We start from the raw sequence: 19,497 nt of genomic DNA, 5'->3' as shown, positions 1-19,497 counted from the left end.
AAAGAATTGCAGTCCCCTACGGAGAAACCAGCAGAAGAAGTTGGCCCTTTCTCTGGCTTCTGTTGAGTTCTCGAGAAACTGAAAGTGTTCCTAAAAGGGGCTGAGGTGGGAACAACAACTTCCTGAAAGCGTGGTCCTTGAAGGATGGCTGTTCTGCACTGGTCCCGTGGCTCTGCTCCTAGTCTAAAGTGGGTAAGTCTGAAGTCTTTCTCCAGCTTTAGTTCAGACAAAAAGCCTCCTCCCTTCGGTGCTTGCACATAAATCGCTAATAATGTTACCGTGTTATACAAGTGCATTGGGGAGGAAAATAGGGCCACTAATGCATTGTCTTGCCCCAGTGTTTTTTAACCAGAAGGATGCCACGCTCCTCCATGGGTCGCGGGTGGGCACAAGCCACAGGGAAAAAAAAAAACAGAGGTGGGACAGGCTCCGTAAGGCTGCATCTGCCTCACCCTTTCTTCCCCGTGCTTCTCCCCAGGCGGCGTGCAAGGCTTAACGCAGATGAAGCATATGCTCCCAGAGTTGCCTTATGGCCTTCCTCCCCTGCTCACATGACAACCGTCACTTGTAGTCAGCCATGGTAGCAGCTCAAAGGGATCCAGGGCCTGCAGGCTCAGGCTGCAGCTGGCTACTCCGAGCTCCCTCGCTAGTATCTGAGTGCATTCAAGCCGGACGTGGAAGCACACATCCACCTCAGCTACCAGTGGTCGGCTCCGCTCCGCAGACAGCAGGTAGCTTCTGCCGGGGGCAGGAGGAGGAGAGAAAGTGTTAACTGAGGGTCAAATGCAGGCGCCCCGCTGCCAGTGAGCTCCTCGGCAGGCCCCAGGGGACGGGAACAGAACAAATCCTGATTACTCTCATTTATATCAATGCTATCCTTTTCCCCGGTGTTATTAAATAACAGTGAAGCGAAGGGAAATATGTTTCCTCCTTTTGACAGAGCATAGACACGTGGACACTTTCTTTTTTATGTTGTGCCACGGATTAATTAAGAGGGAGCACGCGTTTGCGGGCAAGGGGAGGATGCTCTTCTGTCACGTGCGTGCAAAACAAGCGAGTCCAAAGGAACTCAAGCAAATGCCACAAATGTGCAACTTCGAAGCCCCGGATCCAGCTGCATGGGCATCTGCTTTGTCTGCGCTGAACCACACCAACTTCAGCAGAGCTCTGGCTGCGCACAGGGGTACGTGTGAACAGAGCACAGTGTAGGGTCGAGGCCTCGCACTTTTAAACACCAATACCGATTACACAGAAGTGTCAGCAAAGCGCCATTTAACGACACAAGTTTCTGCAGGAAAATCTGGAAACGCAGCTTACGCAAAGTTTGAAGCCAACCAATAACCAGCAAGCGTTTTTAAAAAGTTCAGCACACGCTGGCTGTCCCCCGAAAAATTCCTCCGAGACTCTGGCTACCACCTTGTAACTCTTGATAGTGATGACTGACTAATGCCAGAAATATCTCCGAGTGGGCATGCAAAGAGATTGATTTGCTTAAATCACATGTAGAGAAATGGAGTAACAGAAATATTTACTACTCTCCCATCCTCTCCCTCTCGGCGTTTGCAGAATGGTCTGGATTGATAGCCCGAGAAAATACAGCCCTCTCTTTCACTACTGACTCAATAAATCAAAGGCAGCGGAAAGTCGAGCATTTTATTTTCTGACTATACCAGTGTACCTTAGCTTACTCATCTCTCTTAAACGGTGACAAAATACTTGTGCTTCTACGGGCCGAATACGTGGCTGGCTGCCTTGCGACTCATGAAGCCATTTGTAACTGTGCAAAGTGGACATGGAACAAGATTCTTCTAATTAGTAGCACTGTATATCCATTTCGTGTAGCTGTAAACAACTACATTGCCTGCAAGGTGTCCCTAGCTTGACCTCTCCTCTGACATGGGCTGTAAGGGCATCAAACATAACAGAGAGTCCTGATAAAGCAAAAATGGAAGCATCCTTTAAAATGAACTTCTCGTACGCTAACAAACATCTAAATCATGTATATTGTCCAGTAGTTACCTACACTGGCAGGACTGTAGCAGTGAAGAGGTGCGAGAGGCTCCGTGGTGTACTTTTATTAAAATGAGTAAAAGAATTCAAGAAACGAGGCACTTATACCGAGAAGGAAGAAGAAACTATATATACTATGTATGTTTTATCTGTCTGGCTTAGGCCTCTGACTGGCAACTGCTTATGCATACTGACAAGATGCTGCTTACCTACAGTTGCAAAGCACTTCACGATCTATGAATGATGAGGAAAATCTCCCTACAAATGAGGCCACCTTTTCAAATGTGACTGATGAATTTTGTGGGCCTTGGCTTGCCGGTGTCCCAGCCTGGCACCTGACATGCACCTGACTTCCAGAGGACGGATGCTCAGCTAACACTGGAAATTAAAAACATAAGGTAGAAAGTATTAATTACAGACTGTGTTTATCGTGATATCTTTATGTTATTTGGGCGCTGGTTATACCACCCCTCCTTACTACAAGCAAGGTGGTAGGGAGTTCAGGATAATTTCTCACATCTTCACAAAAACCGCGCGGGCCAAGTTAGAAACGCGGATACAATTTTGTGCTGTAAAACCAGCTTGTGCTTTACTCCACCACTTTATTCAGACATTAGAAATATTATTCCACGTTATTTAAAATAGCTCTGCTGTAAAGAGAAAAAGAAGTAAACAATGGGAGGATGCTGAAGTCAGCCGTGCCCAATGGAGAGTGCTCAGGACGGGGAATATGCGGAATAAGCTCCGCAATACCCTCGGAGTGTTGGATATGCGAAGGGGGAGAGAGATTTCTCTTTATTGTGGAAGGAAACGAGTCGTGTTTCAGCGGTATTTCTGCCCCTTGCTGTCATGCCAACTGCAGCCTCAGGTCCGAGTCCCACCCGGAGGCAGCGGCGCAGACGGCGGCGCTTCCACACACGCCACGAGAGGGGACGCGGCGTGTTTTCTGCCTCGTGAAGTGAAGGTTTCGTGATGCCTGTGCCCGGAGCCCGGTGAACTTCACGGGCACGCCGGTGGCGGTGCGGGGCGTGCTCGCGTCGTGCCCGGCTCCTGCAGCCTGAGGGGAGCTCTCCCCGCCCGGGCTGCCCTCACGCTCCGGCTGCGGGACGGACGGACAGACGGACGGACAGAGACCCGAGCCGAGCTTTGTGTGAGGGACCGTGAGCGGGCGTGCGAGGCGAGGAGTGTGTGCACGGCGTGTGCACCGCGAGTGTGAGTGTGAGAGTGTGTGTGTGTGTATGTGTGTGTGTGTGTGTGTGTGTGCCAGCGGCTCCCCGGCGGGGCGCCGCGGGTGTAACGGCGCCGCTGTATGGCTGTCGGGCCCGTCCGTCAGCGCGGCGGCCAATGGCGGGCCGCCTTACATGGCGGGGGGGTGTTGTGGCGCTGCCCGGCTTGCATGGCTCCGCGCGGAGCCGCGCTGCGAGCCGGGGGGGCAGCGCCGTGCGCCGGGCCGGGGGGCGCCCCGAGCCCCGACCAGGTGAGCCCCGGGCCGGGGGGCGCCGGGGGGGGCTCGGCGGCGGCGGGCGGCGGTGGGCGGCGGTCGGTCCTGCTGCCTGCCGCCGTCCCTCCTCAGCCCTGCCCGCGTTGGAAAGTTTGGGCAGGGGAGGACGGGTGGGTGCGCGGCTGCCCGGCAGGGAGGGCAGGGGCGCCGCGGAGGGAGGGGGGGGGGCGAGTCGCAGCGCGGTGCATCGCGTTAAAAAATAGCAGTAATAGTAATAATAATAGTAATAATAAAGCGAGGGGAGAAGCGCAGGGAGGAGGCAGGGGTAGGCCAGCCAGTGCCAGGCTGCGCTGGGAAGCAGGCACCTCTCGCCGCCGCCGAGAGGCAAGAGCGGCGGGGAGGAAGGGGAAGGAGGAGGAGGAGGAGGAGGAGGAGGAAGGCCAGCCATCGGCGGCCGCTCGGTGCCCGGCCGCGGGGGGACCTGCCGGGGACATCGCGGCGGGCGGGCAGAACCGAAACTTCATCCCGAGGGGCGAGCGGCTGCGCCCAGCGGTACGGGCTGCCGGGGCGGGGGGCAACGGGGGCGGAGACCCCCGAAACGGAGCCGGGGAGAGCCGGGGGGGGGGGGCGCGATCCGGCCGCCGGGAGGGGGACGCGGTCGGGGGGGCGATCCCGGCGCCCACCCGGACAAGGAGAGCGGCCGGGCTCGGCCGGGAGTTGGGCTCCGCGTTTTCCGGTAGGCAGCGGCGGAGCCCCCGGGGGGGCGGCCCCGGGGGGCGGCCCCGGGGGGCCGGGGGGTGTCGGTAAGTTTGGGGCGGAGAGCCGCCCGGCTGCCTGCCTGCCTCCGGGAGGGAGGAGGAGGAGGAGGAGGGTGGGAGGCAGGCAGGCCTCGGCCGCGTCAAGTCGTCGCAGCGGAGGTAAGTTGTGACATTGGGTGGTCGCGATGACAGAAAACTTGGCGGGGGCCCCCCCGGGGAGGGGGCCGCCGCCTCGGGGGGGGGCTCCGGGCGCCGCCGGGAGCCGGATGGGTGCGCGGCTGTTATTCGCTGCTGCGAGATCGGGTCGCTGGTAAATTACAGAAAGCAGCAGCCCTCCTCCTCCTCCTCCTGCTGCTGCTTCTCCTCCTCCTCCTCCCCCCACCCCCGCCAGCCGCTTCGCTCTTCCTCCTCTCGGGTTTATTTGCAATGTATGAAACTTGCATGGCCGTGGGGAGAGCCGATCCGGGGTAGGCTTGCGAGGAGGAGGAGGAGGAGGAGGAGGAGGAAGGGAGGGAGGGAGGGAGGGAGGGAGGGAGCCGCGTTAATCCCGGGCGCCGTGCGGCAGCAGGTTTGCGTTGGAAATATCGGCAGCAGCCCGCCGCCGGGGGAGGCAGGCAGGCAGGCAGGGAGGTAAAAACGCAGCGATGCGAGGGGCACCGGCGGGCTGCCAGGGGAAGGGCCGCGGGGGTTTAACCGCGCCGGGGGCGGATTCGCCACTTTTTTTTATTATTTATTGTTACGCCGGGGGAGGCCCCGGCGTTGTAAAAGTTGTTGTTTTTGGCGTGGCTTTTTTGTTGTTTTTCTTTTTTCGGAGGTGAGCGAGTGCGTGCGGGAGGGGAGGCCGCCAGGCCGGCGGTGGTCACTCGGGCCTGGGGCGCCGAAACCATTGCCCGTCCTGCCGGTGACACGTCCCGGTCCCGCGGAGGGGAGAGCGGGGGGGCCCGGCGCCCGTGCGGCTCCCCCGGCACCCGTGTGGCTCCCCCGGCACCGCCGCCTCCTCCTCCTCCTCCTCCTCCTCCTCCTCCTCCTCGCCGGTGGCAGCGGGATGATGGCCCGGGCCCGCGGGGAGGAGGAGGGGAGCAGCGGGGAGGGAGGCGGCCGCCGGCCGGAGCCCACCGGGAGGGCGGCGACGGGGGTCCGGGGGGAGCCCCCCGCGGCCCGTCCCCGCCCGGCCGCCCCCGGCAGAGTTTCCCCCCCGGGAGGGTGAGGTTGGTGCGGCGCCTCGCTGCTCCTCGCCTCCCCCCTCAAAGCAAGATGGACTCTCTCTCGCCTCTCCTCTGCCTCCCGCACTCTCTGGCTCTCCCCCTCTCCTCCCCGGGTCTTGTCAGCCGCCGGGATCGACATTTTGCAACTAAGGCGCAAACTTGATGCTGACCGGCAGCGGGCTGGGGGCGCCGCCGCCGCCGAGGGGCGTGCGTGTGTGTGCGTGTGTATGCGTGTGTGTGTGTGTGTGAAAGAGAGAGAGAGAGACAGAGAGAGAGACCCTGCCGGGAGCGGCGGGCTCTCTCCATGTTTAATACCTTTCCTTCCCTCCCCACCCCGCAGCCCGGATGCCGGTGGCCCTGCACTTCGCACGGGCGGCGGCGGCGGCGGCCTGGGGCCCAGCGCCCTGCCGGTGCCCCCCCGCCGGGCCGCGGGGCCCTCGCCGGGACTCGAACCCGCGGCCGCGGCGGCGCCGGGCCCACCCGCGGCAGCGGCGCCTCTTTTGTTCGTGCCCCCCGTGTGTCCCCCCTCACGCACACCCCTTTTGTCCGCCTCCCCTCACGCACAACCCTCCCCCAGGGTCTTCCAGGGGGGCCCGGGTGGCGTGGGGGCTCGGCGAGGGCTGGCCTCGAGCGGCGGGGTCTCGCCCCGCACTGGGCTGCGATGCTGTGGAGCCGCGGCGTGCTGACGGTGTGCCTCTGTTTGGTACTTTATAGGTCACTATCACATGACGAAGGCGTTGAGACAGCTTCATCTTCGTCTGGCTGTAATTTCCATTTGCCTTCTTGGGTGAGTACTCGGCTCTGCTCGGTAAGACGGGGCTCCTCTCACCGCCGCGTTATGCCTGCGGGATGCTCCTTTGGGTCCGGCCACCTCAAGAAGCACCTCTGCTCAGGGCACTCAGAGCAGTTGCTAGGCTGCAAAGTTGGTCTGGGTCACCCCAGGATGAACGGGCTGTACCTACTCGGATCTCCCCTCGCTTCTTCTCTCTTCTTTCTCTCCTCCTCTTTCTTTAGACCTCGCTTTGTAAAGATGATCAGTTAATTGACTTGGGGCTAAAGTTTCAAGCCAAAGTAACGTTAAAATATGCAAAGTGCGATGCGGAGGTCAGAAACGCGCTGAGAATGTGAAGTCCTGTTCAAATTCACTGGTGGGGAGAAAACACGGGAGAAATCAACAATTAGAACAGATCATGAGAAATCTCTAGAGGTCGAGAATCAGTGAGAAGTTCAACGTCACCGCAGTACGACTACAACAGGAGTTGGTTCAGTTTTCACACGTAAACAGAGTTAATTAGAATTCCATCCGTACTCTTTCTGCATTACCGTTTTTTCTTTTGGCATTGATTAATGCAGGTACCTATCAGTCTGAAAGACAAATCCTAGTGACTGACTTACCAGTTCTCCTAAGCTTTCCAGCGCACAGCTGCTTCTTCTGTCTGTATGCTGTGGAAAACTTTTGATGCCTTCTGAAGAGTTTGGCACTTTTTAAACCGAAGTGGACATGGTAATCTAAACGGGAGACTGTAATTTTGAGGGGTTGCATTTATCGATGGCATAAAGTGAGTGTCACGTGAAGCGCTTTTCTTACAGGCACCCATGGTGGCACTGAACTGCTTTAGGCCCAAAATGGGGAAGTGGGAGGCAATAAATATATCTTTTTTTTTTTTTTTTCCTGGTAGTTTGGTATACGTAGTTGAAAACAAGACAAGATGTGTATTTGGAGTAAGCTTAGCCCTCATAAATGTGAATGATTAATAACGTTCTCCTGACCTTTTCCAGTCTGTGTGTAGGAGACATAGGATAAGTGATGGTCCCAAACATGCTGGCTCGAAGGGGCCCGTTGGGAGCAGCTGTTCTTCTGCGATATTGTGGCCTCAAGCCTATTCCTAAGGCTGGGATAACTGCTGTGCAGAGGTGGCTCAAAGGGAGGGTTCTGCCTGTTCTCCATCTCCTGGAGAATTGCACCCAAATTCCAATTTTCCAGATTTTATGGGCAGCGAGGTTGGTATGTGTAGGTCTGAGGCTATAAACAGCAAATTAAATTACTGAAATTCTTTATGACAGACTGGTTGCATAGGAGAATATTGCTTTCTGGTTTATAGCATTGCTGACAAGGATCATGTTCAGGCTAGAGTAATTGATGCAACAATTTTGACAAAGTAGGAACACATTGGGAAATTCAAAAACTGGCTGATAGGCTTCAAACTGTTGTTCAGAGCTGATTTTTGGATGTAATTTTCTGCGTTTTCCGGTAAGAGTTAGATTAGAGGGCTGTAAGTGTCAAGGATTTCTGTCTTTATTTGGAGTAGTAGCAAAAGGTACCGAGCAAGAACACCTTGTGGACCTTGCTTCAGGTAGTCTCTTCAGTCATTCCGCCATGTAGTGGCTTCAGCCTTTGTGTGATGGAGCCTTTTGGATGCATGGGACTTTAATCCTAGAAATGAAGCAGTGGTCATAATCTCCCTACAGCTTCTAAGAGGAGCGGACCTCAGTTTTGTGCAGAGTGCTAAATGTAGCTCATGCCTAATATTGAGCCGTCATGAACAAATGGCAAAGAAGAGAAGGGTAGAGTACCTTTTTGAAGAAAAAGTCACGACAGAAGCTTTAGAGGAAGCTGAGAAGTACATTTCCTCATAGCTTAAACGTAATAAAAATAACGTGGCTATTTAAGGGGTGAGCAGAGTTTTCATTAGATTTGTCCACAACTAGAAACTTCCATTTACTGTAGGAAGCTCTTATTTTGGGAAAAGTGAAGACTTGTTTTATTACACAGTTCACAGTAAAGTAGCTATTTGTGAAGGGAGTTTAGTAAGTCAGCCTTGACGTACACAAGACGGCTGGATTCTGGTCTTGGGTAACAGGCACCAGGTGTGTTGCAGCCTGAAAGGGGGAGATTCCCTTAGGAAGGGGCCATGTGAACAGTTCAAAAATTGGCCATGGCCTCAAAAGTTTGTTGCACGCTACCCTTCCTCCCAGCATAGCAAGCTGATAACTGTTTCAAAGCAGACACACAATTTAGGGAACTCTTATGTAGGTTTTAGTGTTGGGGTAGCTTCAAACACTTAAGAAACTTGCCTGGGATGCTTTTGAGTTTTGGGGGCTGCTCACTGTAAATCCAGCACCTGCAGGACTTCTCTTGGTTTCAGCAGGAGTTTCCTTTAGGAAAGGAGTGTAGGAGTGATGGTGAGAGGAATTTGTCCATGTTTATTTTCCCATTCAAGGGAGAGAAACTTTTCTCTTTCATAGTTGTTGTGTGTATAATTAGAGATATTGAATGTCACGTTCTCCACATAAAATATCGGAGGTAACTATGCATTTACATTGCTGTTTCACCCAGAACAATTGTAATGCACTTTGTTCATAAATTAGCGGGTCCATGGCTTGAGATCCTATAAGCACGTGAACATATTGAAACACACGGCACATCTTGTTAAATTCGCTAATACGATTGCTCCCATTCAGAACTGAAAGTTAACTCCAGGCTGCTGTTGCTCGTGGTCTGTGGGCTGAGGATATGCGACGTCCTGGCATGGGGCTTGTAGCAGAGTGTTATGCAGGAAGGAAACTGAGCAAGTGGATTGGGGATAGGTACTCTTCCATCACAGGTGGCAGTGGGGAGCAAGCAGGTGAGGTGGGTGAGGTGTTTGCACACTCGCATGGAGGCTCTGCTGTAGTGTGAAGGCTGTAAACACACCTGCAGTGACATTCAGGCAGCTGTGGGGTGACATGCTGCCTCTCTTTGGACAGTACGGTGCACGTATGCTGTTCAGGACTTCAAGTTTATGTGAGTCTGGTGGCTCCCAGATGGAGGAAGATGCTACAGATAAAAGCTGGAACCGAACTGAAACGCTAGTCTTAATTTTGGACTGCCACAGACCGTCTCTTGTCACCTCTGGCAAGTGATTTAGGTAAAACCAGAGGCTGCCTTCCAAATTTTGGACCCAACTCAGCGCCTGTGCCTTGCACGAGGGTGGCCTGCTGCAGCTGCCGGTGGAGCCAGCGGCACTGCCGAGGGCAGCTGGAGGCTTCCAGGGTCAGAGTTTACTCTTGGAAACTCAGCCATATGTCCCTTCTCCACCTGCAAATGGAGACTGATGATACTTCCCTGTATCATTAAATCATATGGTGCCCATATATGGGAACAGTTTACCTGAGTGAATTAGGTTTGTTTTAAAGCAGTATGGATAGTGCTTTGCCTTGCTGTAACAATTTATGCTTTCTTTATTACTTAGGAGTCTGTAAAGCTGTTTTGACGTAATAGTCATATGTATTTCAAAATGCTTCTTGAGGAAAAAAACAGTTAAAAAGTCAACTTTCTTCTGTAGTATTATCTTCATTCCTTTTCCCCCCTCATTCTAGCGGTGTCATTGTCAAAAGTTTTTTTGTTCTGATTTACTTCAAAAGATCAGTAGAACTGACTTCTGTTTTTTTCACTACTACTGCTAATTTTTAATTTATTTTTTTTTAAGATTGGTGATAGCGCCCTGTTTCTATCTGAGAGCAGTGTGCTGAGTCTGGTACTAGTGGCTGCATGTGAATTTCACAAAAGACTCCCACAGCTGTCACTCTTCTTGACAGATTTCAGAAGGGGCAAGACCTGAACCAGCATAAAGGTTACTCAGGTTTTAGGAATGGATTGATGGCCTGCTGTTTAACTGCACTGCTTTAAAATAAATAAATAAATCAGGCATTCATCTCTGAACGATATTGTTAATAACTGGCAGCTGTAGGCATTGCCTTGTTCATGTGCTTGCGTCCTGTCTGGCAAAGCGCATAAGCCATACTGCAATCATACACCCCAAAACACGGAACAATCACTTTTATCCCTGTTTTAGGCATCCGAGATTCCAAACAGTGAAGCAGCAGAGGTTTGCCTACAGTCACTTCGCAGGTTAGCGTGAGCAGGGAATGCAATAATATCCACATCTGACTCCTTAGTCGTGTCCTTTCCCGTGGTGCATGTTACCTCTGAACCTTTCCTAGTAAATGCTTGTCTTGACAAGTGAGTACTGTCACTGGATTCTCTGCCAGTTGGGCATCTCTTGTTAATTCAACTTCCTTCATAATGCTACTTTAAAAAAAGAAAAGATCAGAGTAGTGTGAAGTTGCTAACTTTCAATTCAATGATATTTGTTGACAGGAAGGCCTAAAGTAGAAAGAGAGTAAAGTAGGAGGAAAGCTTACTTAGAGTTTTTGCCACTTAATGTGGTATTTAAGCCGTTGTGTATATTACACTATTTAATGCTAACTTCTCTGTGTTAACTTTGTAATATAAGGTATTGTTTTTCATGAGGAAATTTCTTTAAATATGCATTGGTCTGAATGGTTCTTTATAATTAGATCAATATTCATAATCTAATGCTGAGTCATAATTAACTTTTTTATGGAACATGCAATTGACAGAAGAGGCTGCTCTGGCACTCTGGCCATATTTTGATAAATGGGGTAAGCTACCAATTTAAACTCTTATTTCTAAACCCAGTAAACACATTTCATGCTGTAAGATTTTAAGATTTGCTGAAAACAAGTGTTTCACTACTGTGAATGTGAGTTGGCTTTGATTTTAAAATAGAGCTCTTATTTGAAGAGGAAAGCAAACTTCACTTGGTGCACAAGTATAGACCTAATTGTAGTATTCTCGCAATGGTAGCAGCATTTTATTATTTTTAGTATTTATAGATGTGATTGCATAAAAGATGGATCAACAAAGAGGAAAAGCATGGTTTTGACACTCTCCAGTGTTCCTGCCTTTTCCTTTGTAGGACACAAATGCATAATGTAATAGCAAGTCCTTATAAGCATGGACAATTCAGCATGTGAAAATAAACTAGCTTCAGGCATCTCTGTGTACAAAGAAAGCTAGTACAACAAAATTTCAATTTTTAGCGAGGGGAAAGGAAGTTAACTGGATATGGTGAAACTACACTAAGGAAATCACTTGCTTAGGAAGCGTGGAATTTTTATCGTCAGTCTTCCACCCGGGTGTTTCAATGTAAGAGATTTTAGAAAACACGGAAATCGCTGCAAGTAAGAAACGGCATTTTACTGACCCTTCTTGGTACTGAGGGTCTCCTTCAGCAAAACTGAAAGAGATTCAGCGGACTTCTGCAACACGGGATCCACAGGACTTAATTCAGGTGGAACCTCTCTTGACAAGAAGCTTAACAAATCCTGTCTTCACCTTCCCCTGCTGGTTGAGGGGAAGTGGCAAGGTGCTATGTCTGCTTTTTGTCTCTTTTTTCTGAAGGCAATACATACGTAGCAAACTGCTGGGGAGCCTGCTCTGAGACACTGTGCAACCACGCTGACACTGTGCCCTGCCGTGGAGTTGTTCTCCTTTCTCCCCATGTCGGGGTAGCACCAGGAAGGTATCTGCCATCCGCGTTCTCGGGAGGGACTTTTCCAGGACCAGGCGCACACGTTGAAGGCTGTTTCCTTGTCAGTGCTGATGACAGATGAGTTGGCCCATGGCAGGATTCAAGTGAGGGAAGCTTAAACCTGCTGCAGGGCCGCTGTTGGGCTGGACCATGTCTTGGTGATTGCGCTGTGGGGCTGAGCAGCCCCATTAGCAGGAGGGGGACTGCTCAGTGTACTTCACTGCTGCTTGGCTGATGGCTTCGAACCCATACCTTTCAGTTATTTCCCCATTATGTCTTTTTCTGCCAGTTATGTAAGGATTTTTAAGCATGTGCGTTGTCAGAAGTCATCTTTCTTCTTTTTTCCTCTTCTTTTTTTCCCCATTTGTACCCACGTCCTACACAGACAGGAGTTATCTGACAGCGCTAGCGAGAGCTCTTGGGAGCAGGTGAGGCATGGCACATCATGTGGTAATAGTTGGGATTGGCTTTTACAGTAGTATAGTAAGTCTTCTGACTTTTATGAAACAAATTATCCTAGGTTTTTGTTTCAGTGTGTGACAAAATGTGTTATCTTGTGGTCGTCAAAGCAATATTTAAGAGTATGACATCATGAGAGATTTGGAAGTGAAGTTTGATAATGAAAACCTTGGTAGAGAAAGGAGGGAGTGAGGGAAAATTTGATTTATCTCTTTTCATTTTTTTTCAGTGTGAAATAACTCCACAAAAGTCAGCAGAGCTGAAACATTGGGATATTCTGCATCGAAACCCACCCGTGAAAGTTAAGAGGAAGTTGCTTTTTTTTCGTTGTTTTGTTGTTTGCTTTGCCAGGCCGATGAAAAGGGCGCTTTTGTAGTTGGTCATGTTTGATTTGTTTTCCACAAGTTTCCTTTGAGCTATAGCAGATCTATAGTGAGCCGCATCATGCTGCTATTTCATTATTTTTTCCTTATGGGGTAAAGTATGGGGATGTCTGTGCGTCTTGTCCTTAGTCCCGCAGCTACACCTGTGCAACTGGATTCCTGAACCAAAAGCCAGAAGCAGAGCTGTATCAGCAACGTGCACCCCTTCACAGATCTGCCTGAGGTTGCTGGTAGCCTGCAATTCCTCGGGAAAGCTGCAGATTTCGCATTATTCTTAATTATTGATGTGCAGATAGTCCTGCCAGGGTCATGCACCCAGTGCACTCGGTAATCAGTGCACAAGCTTACGGGCAGTCCCTGCCTGGCGGTGAGCAGCAGAGGAAGGGCTGGGAAGAGAGGCAGCGCTGAAATGAGCAGAGTTCTGCAAGTGAGAAAGGGGTGGAAGAGCCTGGAGTGTGAGAGCACCGTTTGGTAGATGTACCTCTTCTGGGAAGTGTGCAGTTACTGTGCGAGTGTGTTTGCTTCCCGACTCTGTTGTGTGGCTCAGCAAGGAAAGCGTTTTGATGCATTGCAAATCAATGGCCGAGGAGTATAGATTGGGAAAGAAGTAGTGTTGCAAAAGGTTTCTGTGTACCCAGAGTTCGTGTTTTGTAGTACCAACTGCCCGCCTGGCTCAGTTCTTGAAATCGGTGAATGCTCTGCCACAAACTTGAGAGTTGCAGTTCTTACTTCTTGTTTGGACATCAGATAATTCTTTTTTTCTTTAAGTAAAATGTCTCTATTTGTATTTCTTCCCTGTAATTTGTTTGGGATACTCTCCCATACATTGTGCTAAACATCAGTCATCAAGGGCTCGTAATGCATTTTGAAACAAGTATGCAAAATTGCAGCATGATCCGGCACTGATTATAGAACTATGGCATAGGAATTAATAAGAAAATAAAAATAGCATCATTAATTTCCAGCTGCTTTTGGAGAAACAGGTGTTTGTATGGGGAAATTTGGTGTCTGCAAAATGAAGAGTGACAAAGCTGGTAGCAAATACATGAAAGCAGGTAACTATTCACAACTTGCACCCTCCGTTCCTTTGATTGAAAAGGTGTTCCAATGCCTACAGAGTAAACAGGAGTTCCTGTGCCCCTCGCTGAAGGCTGTTGGACTAAATAAAGAGCACAAGCGTCAGAACCAGAGCAAGGGGAGGAAGTTTTCAATTTTATTTATCAGTATAGAAAACCTTAAATAAGGGAAGTAAAGCATGGACGGCTACATGGAACTGTTGGTTGAATGTGTCCCTTTCCCGTTAACCCAAAAGAGAGCTGCCTGCACGTGTGTCAGAGGAAAACTGTCCTCGGCTGTTCACCTTGGCATTAACTCAGTATTTTCATTGCACCTCTATGTGCCTGCCTCTGCATTGTTGCAGAGCACCAGGTGCTTGCATGGAATAATTTTGATGGCTAAAAGCTTTTCTGGGCAAAACCTGGCGCTGCAAGAGCCCTCGCAGGGCTTGGACGGTTGGTTTCATCCAGAGGAAGCTGTCAGAGGAGCCTGGATGTGCGGCCATGGACTTTGCCATCTCCACGTGCATCGCCGCTCCTGCAGGCTGCCCAGTCATTCAGGTGGGAGCTCCAAACACCCGGCAGGTCTTCCTGGTTTGTAAGCAGCATTGGAAGATCCTGCCCCTCGGAGAGACACGTACGGAGGACACTGGTTATGTATCCACACGTGGCAGCGGACTCCCGGCGGTGTCACCAGCCCACGGGGGCACGAGGATGCTGGAGCTGCTGCGAAGAGCAGGCAGGCTTTGTCTTGTCCGAGGGCTGTGCTGCTGCTGCTCTCTGTGCCACGGCGATGTGGTTCCTGCGTGCGGCCCTGGCTGGTCCCACGGGGCTGCCTGCAGAGTTTATTGTCGCTCTTCGTTAAGGGAGATGGACAGCGAGGAAAGGCACAGGGGAGGTGAGGTGGTTGTCGCAGACGTCCCCGTGCAGCTCCAGTCTCCCAGCAGGGACAGTACCTGCTCTCCGCCAAGGATCCTGCAGAAAATCACGGTGCTTTTTGGAGCACTGTCAGACTTTGCAGATACTGACGCTCTGCTTCAGCCCTGCTCAGGGCAGGCAGAGTGAAAGCGGGGAGATTTTTGCACCCAATTTTCCTGGCTTTTGTGAGCCCCTGGGTGCATGCGTAGCCTTGCCGACGCAGTGCCTTGGCATTCCAGTTCTCTCTATTGAATCGATTTAAATCATGGCCGTAGTCAGTAAGCGCTGGGTTTAAATCGGTGCTTTTAATCTCGTTTTGCTTTGGTATTTTTGTATTTGTTTTCTCAGAGGCAATCTCTATTGGTAGATGACCGTTAAAATGCGTTGCTAAATATAGCCTTTACACTAAATTTGGCACTTCTTTTTTGTTAGTTCAGAGGCTGCAGTGTATGCACGCACATTTTCTAAATGATTGCATGGCTTACATGCATTTATTTAGTTTGCAACTGTTAGAAAGTTTTCCTTTAGGATGTGACAAATCATACTTCTCTTAAATTGTGGCCTTTGAGTCCTGTTTGTTAAGGTAACACACATGCACAAGCACACACGTGCACACACGCACAAGTTAATGCAAATAGTGTTTGCACGTAATGTTTTAAACAAAGTGTTGTCCCTGATAAGGTAACAGATTCTGACGTAACCAAACCAAGCTTTTACACCCAGGAAATCTAATCCCTGTCTGTTTTGCTTTCTCAGATGAGAAGGAAAACATGCTTTCTTGCTTTTTTCAGTTCCCTGTTAGTTTTTCAACTTTACCCCAAACTCCCTTAAATGACTAACCCGGAGCAAAGACATTTTCTATGCAACTGCAGGGGTAGTCGCTGCTTTCAGGTAACCTCGATCTAAACCTAATTCTTGTTCCTAATACTTTGAAGACTACTTACCTGTTCAGTATTTGAACTTTATCTACAACTTTGAAGTCAAACATCTATAATTTTAGTTTACTATGAATCAAGTTATAGAACATTACAGTAGAATTTAATATTGTTTTGTTATAAATTGCAATTAATCATGCCTTATTCGTATACATTCAGCATCAGTAACATCTGATTTAAATTTGAGTCTGATTTCTTTGTTCAGAAAGGATTTTATTTTAAGTTATCCGTTTCTGTTGAGTATGTTTTCTAAGACAACTTCAGTATCCAATAGCCAAAGTTTCTGCTTGTAATAACAGATGTATCTTCCCCCATTAAGGAATGTAGAGTAACTCACTAGATGACACCGTGGCTGTATTAACTGTTTTTTTTTTGTTTGTGGGAGCTGGACACAACTAGCTTCTAGCAGGTACAGATCAACAGATATTCATCTGTTCACACAGATACATGATTAAATTAAAAAAAAAAAACCCACAACTGAAATGATTATTTTAAAATTGCTGTGGCAGTCTTCTAGACTGTGTGGCATGAGACTGTGATTTTAATGGTCAAAGGAGGAGTTTATAACTTCCAGGAATGATTCTAGCACCACTGCTGTCCAGAAATCAAAAAGTGAAACCAAGTTGGTTGCTGAATCCATTTTGCTCAGCTTCTCTAATGTATTAGATGAAGAAAGTGATTTAAAAAAAGAAAAGTAAATGTCACAGAAACTCTATGGGATAGCATGGGTAAAGAATTCCAACCGCCACCCTACCGAAATATTAATAGCATCTTGACAGAGTCAAAGAGCTTGATAACATGTATTGACTTTGCAGCTCCACGGTGTTTTTTTCTGCAGCAGGGGAAGTGCGCAGCAGTATTTGTGACTATTAAGGAATGCAGAATTAGGCCTCAGGTAGTAGAAGGGTTGTGCTCAGAAATGTGGAGTGTACCTGAGGCCTGGTGGCACAGTTATACAAGCTATTTGTATATTGTAATTTAGCTCCCCCCCACCAGGAGGAGGAGTTATACACTTAAAGAAATGTTTTTTATGGCCGTCCTTCCTCAGCGCAAACAGGTTTTGTGATCTTGTCTCTGTGTCCTGTTTTTCCATATTCTTTTGTATCAGTGCATGGGGTACTCCGAATATCAACAGTTGTGTTGGGGTTCTTGCGTAACTAAATGCTAATGTGTAAGGTTGGAAACCTGAATAGCAATCAGAAGAAAATTGAAGCAGAGGTCAAAATGCTATTGTAGGTCACAAATGTTTAAAACAGCCAACAAAAAAAAAAAGAAATGGGAAGATTACTGAATGTTACCTACACTTTTTCATTAGAGAGCATGCCAGAGTCAGATGAATCACTCATCCTGAAAGGGTCGTCGTTTTCATTCTCACCTGCGTTTGGTTCAAGATCAGTAAGGAAATAAGTAGTCACGCATTTTAGGCAACTTTTCTTGTGGAAGCTGTTTGTTGCTGAAGCATTCATGTTTTATGAAACTGCCTTGAAACAATTAGCTCTTGTTTAGCATAAGTGTTTTAAACAGAACGCTTTAGTAATGTGGCTGATTTTATAGTTATTGCATTTCCTTAGGATTGAACTAGTCATGTTCTAACTTGCATTTTTCCTCCCCCCTTAAACATGTGAAATGCTGAGGCTTTCTTCCCTTTCAGAAAAGAAGTATTTGAGCCAAGATTTCCTCAGGAGAGCTGGTATCTCTGAGGGTGTTCTGCCAGAGATGTCTCGGGGAAGCCCGTTCCTCACATGTGCCCAGCGGTGTTTTCCTGGTGGCGTGTACTGAAATGGGCTACTGGTCAGGCTAAAAAACCTGGGAATAACATTCGCCTCGGTCTGAATTCTGATTCGATGAGAGTTCGTGCAATTGCACTGAAGCCGTTGGAGCAGAGTTGGGCTGTGTTTGTCACAGAGATTCTGGCAAAACCAGCTGGGAGCACTGCGTGCTTATAATGTTGCTTAACTACTTGGGTTACGCTTGATTGGGAGAACGAGACACCCTCACTCCTCTGCGGTTCTGTTTTGGAGGGGGAGAGGGTTTGGTCCCATCACTGCAGACAAAGCTTGCTGTTTACAGGAGCTGTGCTGCAGGCGGTCTGATCACTTGCTTCGAGTTCAGTGAGAAGTCTGCTGTTGACTTCAGTGGACATAAATGTGGACTTAGAGCAAATGCCTTCACGGATCTCACTGAAGAACTTATTATTTGGGGATCGTCTGTGCTTTACCTGTATAACGATACCAGTTATTGGTGTGAATTTTACTGTAGCACAGCTGTGGGTAGAAGTACGAGCAGGGATACAGTAAACTTGGAATGAAGGTACCAAATGCCGTGATAAATTTTTTAGCTTCAGAGACCAAAACAAGCTGTAAAATCCCTTCTATAAGGGTGGGCTTGCGTTTCTGTAAGTTTGCTTTTTGGCCTGTTAAGGTATGCTGGTATAACAACTGATGTAGAAGTGAAGCATGCACGCAGATAAATCCCTTGCTAGGTGCCCACTAGTGTCCTGGTGCCGTGGTAGTTGTACTGATCAGGTCCTGCTATAGCTGAAGCAAGACCTTCTTCTAAGGGAGACAGATTCTTGGTGTAATGTGTGAATTACACTCAAACAGCGTTGGGGTGAGGAAGAATGATCTTGGAGTGAGTTTCTAGTAAAATGTGCACCATGCACTGAATGAACTTATTGGAGGTATGACCTGGGGATATGCAATACTGTATCTAATACAACTCACTGTTTAAGTTCAAATATTTTCAGAGGGATGGGTGAAAATGTTTTCTGCTTCTGCATTCATGCTTTAGCAAGCAAATGAAAGGTTAGCGCTTCCTTTTAGGATTCAAGCAAAGAGAGAAAATTGTGCCAATAGAATAAGGAAAAAAAACCTGACTAGTTATGCAGTTTTACCATTAACTTGCTTCATGATCTCAGGCAGATCACTTCTTTCTTTCTGTTTCTATGTTTACAAATCAGGATGGCGATGGCTTTGTTCTTTGTAAAGTGTGATGCTGTCTATGGATAGAAAAACTGGATACTGAGTAGCAGAACAGAAAGTAAAGAAGAATTGTCTAGACTCTTTAATTTTTTTTATTTTTCACCGTATGTTCGCTCCATAATAAGGTGAAATAGCAATTGTATTGATAGAGCTGTTTTCTAATACTTAGTGGAAAACTTTACAACGAGGCTTAGTTTGGTTTAAAATCTGTGATGATTTTAAAGTCTAGAAAAGATGCTTGCTTGCTTCTTCCTCTATAGAGAGGTGGACTGCAGGTTGACTTTCAGCATTTCATCCTACCAAAGAGTCAAAACACTTCACTTTCTAACCAGATACATAAATGGAAAAGTATGGAAGAGTGTACTGTAGAACACAGATGGTGTTGTCATTTATATATGTTACTTACTTTGCTAAACAATAATACTTTATTAGGGGATAATAACACTCTGCTGTCATACTTGTGTGCTTTTACAGGCGTCAGCTAACTACATTTTAGAAACACTTCAGAACCAGAGTTACCACCCCCATTTTGCAGATCGCAGAGTAGACCCGGGGATGTTCAGGTAAGACCAGGGGATGGCAAAACTTCTGAACTTCCTGGCATTTTTGACATCACTGTAAAATTTGTAACACCAGCTACCTCTTTGTTACTAAAACCTCTGCCCTATATGTGGACACAGTGTTATTTTTCCATACTGATTGGGGGTTTGGGGGGGTAGGGGTGGGGAGTGAATTGTGTTATCTGACAAATTTCAGGCTTACTAGCTAAGAATTTGCAAACTCTTGGCAAATCTGCCAGCATCCAGCTTCAGTGTTCAGAACTGTTCTTGTACATACAAGAATTTGTGCTGTATGATAGAAATTTAACCTTGTAGGCAAGAGCCTTTGGACCTGATGTTTTGTTCTTCCAACTCAGGGTTTCTTCTGAACTCAGTGCTGTATGAGTACTGCCCTCCGTTCTTCCCACTTCTTTGA

General features: G+C 48.5%; 1 protein-coding gene across 1 annotated transcript in view; it reads left to right on the top strand.

Annotated features, from left to right (window-relative positions):
* The first annotated feature begins 4,269 nt into the window (after positions 1 to 4,269).
* The window catches only part of BBX (BBX high mobility group box domain containing), a 132,356-nt gene continuing 117,128 nt past the window's right edge, over positions 4,270 to 19,497 (top strand). The window contains 2 exon segments of the mRNA XM_040569161.1: positions 4,270 to 4,368; positions 6,129 to 6,201. The gene's annotated coding sequence lies outside the window, so the exon portion shown is untranslated.

The sequence above is a fragment of the Cygnus olor genome, chromosome 1 (genome assembly GCF_009769625.2).
Source record: "Cygnus olor isolate bCygOlo1 chromosome 1, bCygOlo1.pri.v2, whole genome shotgun sequence".
Taxonomy (NCBI): domain Eukaryota; kingdom Metazoa; phylum Chordata; class Aves; order Anseriformes; family Anatidae; genus Cygnus; species Cygnus olor.
Note: the sequence above shows the minus strand (reverse complement) of the source record. Positions and strands in the feature narration are given on the sequence as shown.